Source organism: Saccoglossus kowalevskii, chromosome 10 (genome assembly GCF_978046115.1).
Source record: "Saccoglossus kowalevskii chromosome 10, keSacKowa6.1, whole genome shotgun sequence".
In the NCBI taxonomy this organism is placed as follows: domain Eukaryota; kingdom Metazoa; phylum Hemichordata; class Enteropneusta; family Harrimaniidae; genus Saccoglossus; species Saccoglossus kowalevskii.
In genome coordinates this window covers 26,723,889-26,738,851 of record NC_140650.1, presented here as the reverse complement: position 1 = coordinate 26,738,851, position 14,963 = coordinate 26,723,889, and positions in this window count along the sequence as shown.

Here is a 14,963-nt window from a genome sequence, read left to right as displayed (position 1 = left end):
TGACCTCAATTAAAAATTACTAAGGGAAATTTTTGCAAAGGGCTGAATTTTTGAATATTGAAATTGAGAAGTGGATAACAAAGTTCAGTGATACACCAATTGAGCAAAAGCCCAATGATGCTGCTTCATCTCTTGTTGTTTGTGGTGTCAACTATTTCCCAGCCATCCACAGAATTCTCACAATCTGTCGGAAGCGTATAATGTGAAAGTTATTTTTCTGCACTTCGGCGGGTAAAGTTATGGACACGATCTAGCATGGCTCAAGACAGACTCAGTGCTCTTGCAATGTTACTAGTACACCGAGGCATCATTCCTTCCCCAAAAGTGATTTATTCAAGGAAAGGTAATTGGAGATAAATTAATATGCTATCGCCAAAGTTGTAAACATAAACTGTGTATTGTACAACTATCAATTGTATTAATCAGTCCTGTACATTAATGTTGCTTATATATGAAGGTAGAACAAGAGTTTTTCAGGTATTAAAGTTTATACTGTAATATCCCGTGTTTTGTATATATTCATAAAATATATCAAGATGATTTTATTGTTAAAAGTAGATAGATATACCCCCCATAGACTTATGGCGCAACTGCACACCTCTACGCCTTTATACATTTATACGCAACTTAAAAAAAATACATTTGCTGCCCCCCCCCTAGTGAAAAAAGCTAGCTACGGCCCTGGTCATTCTTTGCAAATTGTAAATAAAAGACATTTGTCCTGATAACAATTCCAATTGTGATGTGCATCTGATAACACGTCGCGACGTTCCTTGCACAATTCACTAAATCTGAATGTAGAAAAGTGTATTTTACTACATATAAGTTTGACCATGAGTTAAAATAGTTCAACCTCCTTGGTTTATTTTTAGCTGCTACAGAAACCTTGAGTTTCCAATTCACACTCCTTTATCGAGTCTTCACATTCATCTATACATTGCTCACAATTCGACGTATCCATGGACTCACACTTATCTATAGTATGTCAATGGTTCTACCCGACTGTTCTATGTGCTATATTATCACGGAGATTCGCATTATTAGAAGACACTGCGAGTACACAGATGTCCGAATATACATTTTTCTTTATATTTGTTATAAACATATAGATTCCGAGAAACGTCGACCAAAATGGTTGACAACAAACCGAATATTGCAGTGGTTACACGCTTCCCATCGTCGAATCAGATGGGCGTGTTCGTTTAATTAACAGTTAAAAGAACGGCAATGGCAGAATATCAGTTTTAGTCCCCGCTATATTCAAGTCACGATGGTTATCGAAAAGACAAGATGTAACAGATGTTATTGGGCTATTGTGATAGGTATTTTTGATGGTTAAAAACCTTTCACTTAGGTAACCGGGATTCGGTCGTTTCCACGCTAGGCTGACAAAAGACACACACAAGCTTCGTTCATGTTCCCAAAACGATTCTCTGCCAAGTCCCTGGTTTTTACCCGAGACAGCATTAAATCAATCTTTATTTCTTGTCACCCCTTAACCAATTACAATCAGTATAAGAGACTCCAAGGCCTTGCCTTTCAACAAACAACCAATCACATGAAAGTTTTACACATCATAATCAATTAATTACTCGTCAAGCTGTCTAGAGAAAACATTTCTATACATTGTCAACGCCAACTAATATTGATGGGGTAATAGTCTTGCACTAACATTCCACAAAGATACCACCTTAGTTAAAATCGCAAACAACATTGGTTTAGAATTACAGCTACTGTCGTGTATCTTAAAAACTGCAGAGTCATAAGATGTTTTTGGTTGATTTCGACCAGCTCGCCATCTGGTCTTGTCATTAACCTTTATCAGTATATGTCATGGCAACCACTGTCAAACTGACTGAAATATAAATCATGATACTATTATGAACTCAATGATACCTTTTTACGGCGTATTTGTCATAATTACGCAAAGCTCACACTTTTGCAGTCAAATTATTGTTAAAGTTTGGGCCACCAAGACCAATAATAATGTAATTTGAACACATAACGTGGTGTTTTCGAGAGGAAAAAAAGCGAGAACAAAATGTTCAAGGGCAATACAATTTCAAGTAATTGAACAACTTAATTGTGTTTTTTCAACAAAGAAGTAAAGACCAGGGTGTTACGACGTCAAAAGATCGATGTCGGATGAAAAACTTATTTCCTTTAGTTTGGGGATGGGGGGTTTTGACCTCAAAAAGTTTCCACCCTACAAAAACGATTTTATTTTTTAATGAAGTCAAAAAAATCTTGGAGTATTTGTAGTTCGTTTTTTCCTATCCAATCATGGACAGAAATAACCGAAAAGGGGAAAAAAACAGAAAAATGGTTTGGTTCGAGTGTAAATCTGTGCGTCAAATGAGGTGCATTTGTAAAATCTTTTTACACCCACCCGACAACCAACTGCTATGCAATACTACTGTCTGATTATCAATTTGTATATAATGGTGAATGTAGTCTGACGCCATGACCAATATTTATCAATTAAGTTTCAGTGGGGGGTAGGGGGGTTTGGAAAAAAACTAAAGGAATTAAGTTTTTTATCCGACATCGATCTTTTGACGTCGTCCCAACTACCGATGATGTTCTAACATGTAAGGTCAGCGTATTCGATGAGGGGTGAACTGCATGTCACGCTGAGGTGTAAAATATGTAAATGTTATTGACTAATAGATAACGTAAACTATGATTGCGTCATTGTAATGAAGAGTAAAACCACCCACTTTGCTACGCACTGTTCAAACATCATTGGTGGTTAGATTTATAGTATGGAGCTAAACAAATAATGGATGTAGTGACACCCCTTTCTAGGCATATACAGTAGTATAACCCGGACCTGCAAATTAGCCGGCCAATTCACAACTACCTGTCATTTCTTCTAAAGTATCGAGCGGCAACCAGTTTGTTTGGCAGCTCAGTGGTTTGGATTACAATTTTGACATCTTACTCCACGTAGTTCTCCGCTTCGGAGCGTGTCACCATGCCAACGGCAGGATCCGCCAACCCACCACGATCGGTGAACGCTAAGAGAGAGCGATTGCGCCAAACTACTATTTCCAGTTGCGGTAATAAGGAAATGGATGTGCACAATTCCGTTGAAACGGTGCGATACCGTCGATTTCAAAGGCAAATCGAAAAAGAGCGAAAATCACGGGAACTGTACATGGATCGACTATTAAACTCAACGAAAAGGAACATGGAAAAGTTTAACAAACGTCGTACCAATTTTCTTGACGGGACAACGGTCACTACACAACGACAAAAGAGCGATGAACCAACATTTATTGATTTGAATTTTAATGAATCCTCGAAAGTAACGAGCCAGAACCGAGCACGTGGTTCCAAAACGAAGAAAGAGAGTGTACCCATGGGTGTACTAGCCGCTGACGACGAACAGCTATTGGCTTCATTTATGCCAACTTCTAATTTTGAAGCACGTGTAACTGTTAATGACGACATAGATGGTAAATTGCAGGCGTTTATGCAACAAATAAGCATGGAGTCTGCACAGACAGAAGAACCCCCAACAAAGAAACAACTAAAGCAACGACGATTCAGTCGTGTATATGGCCCCGAGAAACCAGAAAACTCACTCCGCCGACATTCGGAACCTTTTCCTAATTTTCATCGTAGTAAACATTCAGCAACGATGTATGCATCGTTAGTGCCACAAACGAGCATGATGTTACCACCTTTATACAAGACCCAGCCAATTCAACTGACGAGGCGATCGTCTTGGCACCACGCCATCAGGTGCCCATCGCTACAGTTAGATTCGGATACGGACGAAGCAGAATGGCAACAGATACGAGGTTGTAGATATCTTCGAATCCCGCCAGACACTAGTAAACAGTGAGTTACTCACGAATGCCGTTCAGAACAGTGTAGGATGTTCAACTTGGCTGTACCGGCTATTGTTTCATTATATGGCGATGTTTCATAACAGAACTTCTGTGTTTTTGTTTTTTCATCCTGGTCGAAGTTTTTTAATTCAACGATTCTTCTGAAATCAAATATATCTTGTTGGCACCATAGTACAAAAAAAGTGTTTGAATTTATTCATTTTGAATACACTCATAAGTAATCCACCACGACAACTGCTATAATGCATATAATCATCATCACCTTCCCTCAACTTGAACACGGGGGGCGGTGGCATCTTGTTTTGACGGAAATTGCGCCCTCAGTATCCGAGCACGTCTTCAGAAAACCGCCATTTTGTGCATTTTACATCTTAGTCGTGACACCTGCTACAAAGCGTTTTATAATTTCGCGAAACTGTAAATTCCTAAACAAAAAATTTAGTAGCTTGTTAAAAGGTTGAATTGTACGACAGAATGAGCAAGTATATACTGACATAATTGGGCCAGTGACGCTCACCAAAAACGTACAAAACAAGAAAAATTATTTGTATCCGTATGTTCAAATTTACCATACCCTAACATAGACAACTATCAGTTGGTACCGTTATACGATGGTTCATCAATGTTATATTTGTATTTTAGTGGGTTGTGTGTGTACATTTCGACCAAGTTCATGACATTTTTAATTCATTGTATCATACTAAATTTGGTTTTGGTGATTTTATTGAAACATTCATCATATTAAATATACAATATAGTGATGCTTAATGATAGCATTGCTGTTTTCCACACGATTGGGTGCACCATTACATAATGTACTTAGTATATCGAATTGCGCGAATGACATTGTAATTTACATGGTATGTTACGCCATTGTTATATGACAGTTTATTATTTTTCATGAAAACACAACCGTATTTCACTTTTATAAACTGATACTTGTGACCTTAATTCCTATTTGTATTATCGTGTGATTTTGTCAGTTAGTACCTTCCATGGTTGAACCATGGAACTATAAACCACATTTCCATGGTTCAACATTATCGAATCAGGAAGCATCTCACGTGTGCGCATTATAGGTAGAAAATGTTTACCTTTTGAGCCAATCACTATTAAATATTTGAATTTGAATGATCGGCATCTATACAAATTGTTATAAATACATTTATAAGCAAAGTCCCCAACTTTGTGCCCTTCATTGCTCGTTTGTCACCCGAGTTCGACATCACAGTGTGTACCACGTTCCATTCCCCAAGTCACGTGATATACAACAATAACTCTTCATTTTCATGAATACTGCACTTATACATATATAAAATGCCAAACAGTGAATAATATAGCACATTTGAAAAAATGCGTAATCTCATAGATTTTTGTGTAAAATGTCACCAGCTCAGAAAGCGATTGCACAAGCACGCCACCAAGGGCGATAATCAGTCAATCCTACAAGAATTATATCATGTCACACCAAGAGGTCGGTAACTAGTAATGTAACAGCATTGGTCAATCAAGTTCTCATACCTTGTTCATTTTTCCTTGGTTAGCTAACGTCAAAACGTTTCATTTGTATCAAGATTGAATTCAGAAATTCTGTGCCGGTGACACTGGTCTTTGGCGTCAGGACACAAAACATTTTCTACAAGAATACTAAGTTTTGGTTGCCACACGAACCTATCATACTAATTGGTCAGCTACCCAGGTTCAAGTACGAAGTCAAGAAGACATAAACAAATTTACGATTTCCTAAAAAAACATGTATACACTCGGCCAAGAAATCTTTGAAGTTACCATGGATATACTACATGAATTACGCTGAATTCATATACTACACGACAACCGTGAACTGTAGTTTTTCCAAATTCCAAATACCATAGTATGTAATGTCATCATGTGTGTGTTTCAGGTTGCCCTCATAAAAAAAACGCTTGTCACATGCTTTACATTGGAAAATACACGGCTGCTTACCAAAACTTTACATGCATTGTTTTCTTGTCTTGCTTGCATTTCTTCCCGCCACCCCTACGATTTCATATGATCTGCCCTAAAACACTTCTTACACAGTAGAACACTTATCACATACTTCAGAAAGATATACTTGCTCGTTAGACATGTTACGGTTTTATACTATTTTATCTCGGTCCTACATCATAGTTCAAATGTACAGTGAATCTCTCGACGTCTACATCTTAAGGACAACTGCAATTTCACAGAAGAGTGGAAGGTTCATTTTTGTTACCACAGATGGCGCTCTTTGTGCTGGATTAACCCCAGACGTCTGACAGAACCGTGACGGATAGCGGAGGTTTCAATCAGGTTACCTGCATCTTCGCCAGCCAAAGACGACGGGTTACCTGCCAATCATTTTAAATTATTTTCACTTGCCATACTAGTATTTCAGAAACTTGTTTATATTTTTAAAATTGGGAAACAGTGTTTTGAAAACTCGCTATACTGACAGGGTCGATACATATATGTGTTTAGTTAGTTTCGTCAGGTTTTAGTGTGGCCGCAAAATCCCGTCTGATCTCGAAAAACGATTACAGGTACCTAGATTGACAAATGCGCCTAGCGACTAAGGCCAAATGTTTAACAAAACAAGCTTATCGCATGGTATGTTTACCCACAATCATTCTCGCCGCCAGAGTTTATTTCCGCTTCGAGACTCAACGAGACTATGTGTAGGCTTGCCGTAAAAGAGGCCGACTAGGCCGTGGCGTACGACGATGATCCACAATATGATTAACTGTGAAGTTCGGTTAACTGTTAATTGAACACTGAGTTATAATTTGGGCGCGGTTTTGTAAATGTTGACATGGATTATAAAATATGGGCGTGCTCATTTTCGTAACTCTACAAACATGTCATCATAACTCAAACAATTGAGCATTCATACATGCTACAATGCTGACAGTTTGATTCTATTACGCTTTCGACACGTGGTGAGGTAACACCGATCACCCGGCTATGGTCGAATTATTTCGTACATCAGCGCAACAAAAAGCATTTCCCTTCGTCTTCATAAATATTTATAATTTTCAATTAAAACTGATATTACAAACGAGTATATCATGATGAAATGGATGATTCCAGGTGGGCACAAATTAGTTTTACACATGCTAATAAGATGGACTATACTGGAACTGACAAGAAAATTTAGATGCTACAATGAAAAATATAAACATAAACTGAATTCTGGTTGTAGAAATAACTGAAACCGAATGGAAAGAAAATATGCACAACAAAACAAGTCTAATCCATTATAGGAAGTTTAAAACCAACTTCAAACGTCCAGAAAAATATCTACATTCTATAGCCGATTTTAAGGGAGCAAATTAAAAGCAAGATCGTACACTCTTGGATTTGCCTATGAAAAAGGAAAATGGGGGACAATTTGTCCATGTTGCAAAGAGGAAGAGGATACATTAGAACATTTCATGTTTAAATATAGTTTTTTTTGATACTCAGAGAAACATTATCATGCGTGGAGTCATAGTAAGAGAAATTCTCATGAGGAAAATGAAACAAATCCATGAAGAAAGAATGTTCATTCTCTTACGAGATCTATTAGAGCAGTATGATTTGTGAGGATATTGATAAAGAGCTCAAAATGTTTTTAGTTGAGTCTATAGATTGCAGACAGATTTTTCTAACCCAGTAATTATTTGTATGAAATTGTTACTGACCTATACTACCAAATACAAAATTTCATCTTAACTACCGGTATTATTATTAACATCAGTCTTAGACTTGAATTTATGTAATTTATTCGTCAAGATATGTATTGTTATTTACAAGGCTTTGTATTTGTATAAAAGTTTTATAAAGCTTCTATCTATTCTTGGTAGATTCGTGAGCCCCTGTTAAAACGTTCATTGAACAAATAAATAAATAAATAAATTAGTTAATTAATCAGTTAATTAATTAATTTATTTATTTATTTATTTATTCATTCATTCATTCATTCATTCATTCATTATTTATTTATTTATTTATTTATTTATTTATTTATTTATTTATTTATTTATTTATTTATTTATTTATTTATTTATTTATTTATTAATAAAGCCCATGGGGTAATATTATCCCTGAGCGATCCAAAGAACGCGAAAGATGATATTATCCCCGAGTTGTCCAAGAGAATGAGAGGTCATATTATTTCTGATTTGTCCCAAGAAAATAAAAAGATTAATATTATCTCCAGTGGTCTGACTAACATGGGCGATACCATTATCCCCGAATTTTCACAGGAACGAGGAAGAAGAATATTATGCCTGTGTAGGCTCATTGACAGAAAAATAATAATATGCAGTTATGTCAGTATTGTGTCGTCATTTGGATATTTTAGTATTTTTGTAGTCAAAATCTTCGTTTTGAATATCTTTGCATGTTCTGCTGGTAAAATGAATTATTCATGGCATAATAATCTCGATGGAAAATACTGTTCTTAATGCTTTATTTTTGTTGACGGTAATCACCCACTTACACCCCTATGAACATAATCGTGGAATCCAAATGTTATCAACTTCTTCGCGTGACGCGCCGGGGCCTCGCCGAGGTTCCAGTAAATTTCCTCCAAGACAGCATCCGGGACAATATCGTGTCATCCTTGGTTGTTTTCACGTATTTGAAGAATTGGTGAAAGAAACGATATACCAAATACTATATCACCTCGTAAGTGAATACACACTGACATTTCTGTTAATTTCCGCGTGTGGTTAAGAAGATTTTTTTATATCACTGTGAAAATGCCAGCGTCGCTAACTTTATCACGACGCATTCAACATCCCAGGGAAGAGCTGATGTCGAAATGTGCCACCCGTGAAATGAACATCAGCAATTCAGTCGAACGAATGCGGCATCGGAGAATTTCTAATTACCTAGAGAAGGAACTGCGGTCACAAGAACACTATCTGGAGAAACTTCAACACAACTTCACGAGAAGAAACTTAGAACTTTTGGAGCAGAGGCGACAGACAGGGATTTTCAGAAAGGGGTTCAATGCGAACAACCATAACATAAAATTTGTCGTGCATAATGTAGATGGGAAAAGACCGCTTTCGAATATTTCGAATATAACTTCTATCGATGGAAAATCATCCACATGCAACATAAAAGCTGAAGGCATCGCTTGTCGTAGCCATCATCTCGACGTCCGTATGAATGCCCTCAGAACAGAGGCACAACAAAAGGATACTCGAGATTTTAGTGGCCCATTCAATATCGTCACTCCCCAAATCGTAAAAGAGCGGTCTGGTGGGGTGACGGCCAGTACGATTGCATCGTCACAGAAAGCTGCCTACAGTCAAGGATTGATCAGCAAAGACCGTGAAGCTGAACTTTTAAGTGCTTTAATAATCACCCCTCTCAAGTCTCACGTCCCTGTTGTCGAACACGAAGTAACAACAGGAACTCAGCGCAAACTACAGGAGTTTCTTGATCGAGCCAGCATGGAAAGTACGAAACGAGTTGTGTCACTCTCACGCAAGGAGGAAATGCAGCGACGATTCAGTCGAGTTTATAGACCCGAGAAACCGGTGCAGACAAAACTTGTTGATGTCAACACACCACGACACTCCATATCTAGCAGCGACGTGGAATTCCCCCGCGAAAACAAGTTAGTGCTGCCGCCTCTGACACTGCCTCCAATCCACGAGTGCGTCCCAAGAAAACCAAGACCAACATCATGGCATCATATAGACAGAAATAAACTGGAAAACACAGTTACTGACGAGGAATGGGAGCAGTTGAAATTATGTCGATATTTACGGTTGCATCCAATCATCGAGTCCGGAACACCGCTGACGCGTGAGCGACAGGACAGTTTTTCCACTGTGTTTTCGGAGTGGTAAATTATATTCAAATTTAGCTTAAATCATTTTTGAAGATTATGAAATTGCTTATTGTGTTTCTGTTTTTTTATCATGATAAATTATGGAAATTTATATTTTGTTCTGTTCGATTTGACAAACGTTTCCGATTGATGTCATTTAGCGAAAGCCACTTTTAGACAGGCCTCGGACAGATATCGGTTAAGACTCTTAGTGTCACGATTGTTTTGTTTACATAACTGTGAACAGCAACGAGTATTCGCCGCTTAAACCGGGAAGAAACTTTTGTTTTCGGAGTAGAAAATTGAAACGAAACACGTCAATATTTACGTTATGAACGTGCTAATATTTCCGAGTCATCTTATTCGGCGAAAATCGACAAACAGTGGGCGCTTATTCATGATCCCATGTCAAATACGTTCACATCAAGTTCAGACTTATCACTTGGATACTGACTGGCGTTTGTTGGCAAAACAATACATGACATTCGTATCTCCCACACATAACTATAAATCTCTGTTTTACTTAGCATTCAAAATAGTCCAAGTTGTGGTGTGTGGCTTGTTTGCAAACCTACATCGCCTAGAAGATTAGATTGATATCCTACAGTTCATTTTGTGTATGACTTTGGATCACTGTATTGTTATTACTTCCAAATATTGACGATGTATCTTAACTAAAGTCATTAAAACAAGTTTATCTTGCCATTGATGGTGTCCTTGATAACACTGTACAGTTTCAGTAGCTTTGAGGGTTGTTGTGATACTCATAAAAACGCCAGACAATTGTGTTACATTGTTCTCCGCGAGATGATATTTGTGATTTGTCTCCTTGAAAGTCAAATTGTTATGCCCGTGTAAGTCCTCACAAAAACAACACTTCCAGAATACACTCATGGTACAATTTGTTTGGGAGGTCACAGCCTTCATGCGTGGCGGTCGCCCGGGCTTACTAGTATTGTCTCAAATTCAAAGTTAGATATAGTGGTACTCCAATTTAAAATACTAAATGCTGAATAATATGTGTTTCGCAGGAGACTCAGCTTGGGTGATGGAATGAATTGCTATGACTCGAAATGTCATGTCGCGGCCCGTAACAAACATAGGACGCTGTGAATGTGTAGTAAGTAATACGAGAATTAACTGTTACTACTACCATGGAGGTATATTACTAACCCTGACTAATTTCGCTATTCTCGGTGATAACATGAAATCCGTCAAATTAAATTCGCGCGATTACAACAGAGCTCGTTTTTCGATGAATTCTAAACCCCAGATGAGTGAAAGGAAACACTTTTACAGTATAATTTTAGGAACTTTTATATTGTCGGGGGTATTATGCAGCAAGTGTTGATATGTTCGGTGTGAAAATGTGACTCCATGGAAACGAGGATCACGTGACGCATTTCGTTTATACTATCAATACACTATACCGGCTTAGAAATGCTATCCTGGCTGAGTCATAGTAAGGGGCTGGAATCGTATTTATCGCTCAGTGGCAGGTGATTATTTGACGATAACAATGAATGAGCGTTTTCACAAAATGTCAGATGGAAGACTAGATTCATCAAAGATCACAGAAAACTCACAAAATTAATATATGACGGTGTATTGTCTGATTGCAAAGAGAACACCCAATCGAGAAGCACGTACCAAGTTGACACGAACCAAGTGTTATAACACACGTGACTGACAGTAAATTGTAATTCAATTACTGCATATGCCGCCCTCTATGTTAACGTTTTTGCTTTTACGCACGAGGCGTGTGCAAATAACACCAGAAGGGAGTATTTTAATCATATTTTAAAAGAGTGCAATAAAACTTGAATTCTGAAATAATACATCAGCTGCAGTACTACTACATAAAACGATATTTCATGATTTGATTAGGAACATAAACAAGAGCTTACCACAGTATGTGACAAATTAACTAATATATGGTTATAGGCGCAAACCTGAATTTCATTTGTTGAATTCAAATTTAAGAAAGTGATTTTGGGACCCGATAGACTTTTAATATATACACAAAGAGGTCCGACATATCCGGTTCCAGGTAAAATATTACAGGCCAAATGACCAACCATTGTTTTGTTTTTCGGAACGGCTGTAGTTGGGGAGGGGGCAGTAAGCACGTGACAGTTATATTTTTACTAGTAAATTTTGTTTCACTAATTTACTGTGAGGGCGCAATACAACAGTGCTGAACGCAGTGTTTTCTATAATTATTTTGATATACATTGGATACCCGCCCTTCCGTCACGGCCTTCCATTTAGTATATTCGATCTCTGTGACGACCAACGCTTTGTCGCCGTATTATTTTTATATTGTTACAATATTACTAGACACGTCATTGCTCTATTTAAATATAATCATATGTTAGATAGTTGGACGTTATTTCCCTACGTGACTGCGGCCATATATAAATATATTTCGTTCTTGCATAGAGTACTAGTAGTTCAGTAAAACGTAATAAGTTTGTCCGTATTGACGCCAGGCTCTTATAGTCAAATAAACAAATCGCACAGTAGAATCATAGGACCGATAAGCTTAAATAATATATTTTTATAAAATAAAAAAATACAGCCATACTTTCAACATCTTTTTCTTCATTTGAAAAAAAAAATATTCAATAGAAATCATAATCATGGTGTTTATTGACTCGTGGGGAGATTGTGGTAGAATCCAATTTGGACATTTCAAAAGAAAAGAAAATTCTAAAGAAAGTTACAAATCCTTGACTCAAAACCGTCATTTCATATCACAAACGAAGTGTGGTATTAATAGATTCAAGCTCGATGCTTCAAATATTCTCCCCGCCAAAATTACATTGGAATTCTCTGTAATGACTCGGATGCGTCTGAAGATCATTTTTTTTATTCAGGTTGGGTATGAATTTTAAATTAATTTAGAGAATATTCCATATATTCCACACACTGTCCCGTATTCTAGGTTGTTCAATTGATTCATGGTTTTCGTAGCCATGCGACTTTTGAACTTGAAAACTTAACATTTCAATGAACAGATAATTAAACATCGAGTTATAATTTATAAATGGACATTATATTCAAAAAGTGGGTGTTGTCTCTAAAATATGGGCATGGTCATTTTAAAATCGTAACTTGATGTTTTTACAACTGAATTAAGCATCTCTACATGAAATACTTACGCTGTGATTTTCCATTGTCACTTAAATGACACAGTCCTCAATATACGTAAGAACTTGTTTGAACAAGTTTAATCGATTTTATTGTTTTAATTTGCATTTCATTCCGCTATAGTAGTTAATTCGTTCATCTATTCCTATAAAATATTCTTCTAAATAACTTTCGACCAATGAGAACAATTAAATTTCAGCCAATGAGCCATGTTTTCTCTCTTGTTCACAAAACACCCATAAAAACTGCTAATTCAAGAGATTCGAGGATTCTTTTTTCATCAGTAAGCTTTTACTATATCAGTTGGTTAAGCATTAAACCATGCCGAGTTTTCGCATCTACATTTTGTCTCATTTTATATTCTGTCATCGAACACCAAAAGTGAGTGCTACTCTACATGACTGTTAAATACTAGGCGTGGTTTTTGCAAAAGTGAGCATGAATTCTAAAATATGGGCGTATGTCCGTAACAATAACAATAAGTTCAAAGTTCTTCCTTATGTTTACATTCACCGCCATCCACCCACTCAACGCAGAATTGACAGTCTGGTGCAGACAATTCAGTTCAAATCACCGTTTAAAGCTACTAGACTTACCGGGGATATTCCAGCCAATATAAAATATTATAATACCATAGGCGTGGTTCAGATTGATAACATTTCTACCAATGTAGTGAATTAATAAAGTTAACAATCATCTTCCAACCAATAAAGTTATTCGGGTTACAAGCTCGTTCCCGGTAAAGGCCCTCATACTAATGTTGGTAACAAATTACGATATGCCAGATGACAACATGTTATAGCCAGTCTCTGACTCATGGCAACAATAGGTGTGCGTTTACCGTACATATACTAGTAGTCTGTCATTAAGATCGTTTTTCAGGAATTCAACCACAATCACCAATGTAATTTTTATTTGTTATTGTTATTTTGTGTTTATTATGACTATTCGTGGATTTACTTGCTAACTTTTCATATCGTATCTAGTGGGTCACCTTAATCGGCTGAGATATCTAAAAAAAATTGATAACGGAATTAGACGATGCCACGTAGAGGTTATTTCTAGATATATATATTATTTTGATTTTGGGAAGGCTTTGAAATTCTGTTTTTTATTATTATTATGTATGATAGAATATGTTTGCAACACTTGGCGCGTCGTAGTTTTTCATTTGTAAGTTTTTTTTCAGATTTATTTTGTCGTCACGGTTGCTTCTGCCTTTTTTTTTTATTTCCCGCATTTTCAATTCTCATATTCTTTAAATATTCTTTTTTATATTTTAGTTTTTAATTGTTATTTCTAGATACATATATATTATTTTGATTTTGGAAAAAAATGGCTATGAAATTCTGTTTTTTTTTTTTATTATTCTGTATGATAGAATATTTTTGCAACACTTGGCGCGCCGTACTTTCCGGGTTTGCTACTAATAAAACCTCTTATAAAATTGAGGAGAAAGTTGTACTTTTAGATCAAAGACATATGTCGCCGAGAGAGAACAGCATCTAGCGGTTATAGAAATCCCTCTGAGTGTTTTGACTTTAGTTGGCTGTAATTCTTCCGGATTAATAATTATCGTTTTTTTCAATCTGTTTACATAGTTGCTGATTTAGAAACAATATCAACTTTGGGGATTTTTGTACTTACTTATACTAAATATATTTTGGAGAAAATTTGTCTGAAATTGGCCTGTTTTGCATAAGAATTCGTTTTAAAGCGTTTTTTTTATTGGAAATAATAAAAGCAATTGAAAACTCATTTGAAAAACCTTTTTTTTAATTTCATTAATTTATTTGTTGTCAGTATCACAAATTTATTTTATGAACTTGAAACAAGGTGACTTGAGACAAGGTGATAATAATTTGTAATCAACAAAATTCTGACAGGATATACTGTAAATCCGATATGAATTTTGTGCTAACTCATACAATACACATACACTGCCTCCTTGTAAAAAGATTATTGGGCAAATAAGAAAAAATAACACACTTGTTGTTTCATTACGTTCCATCGAAATCATTCAAGTTTGTATTATCGTTTTCAAATTTGTTTTTTGTTTTTGTATTAAACATCACTTATTTTATGAACTAAAATTGACTAAATAACATAAACAAAACTTT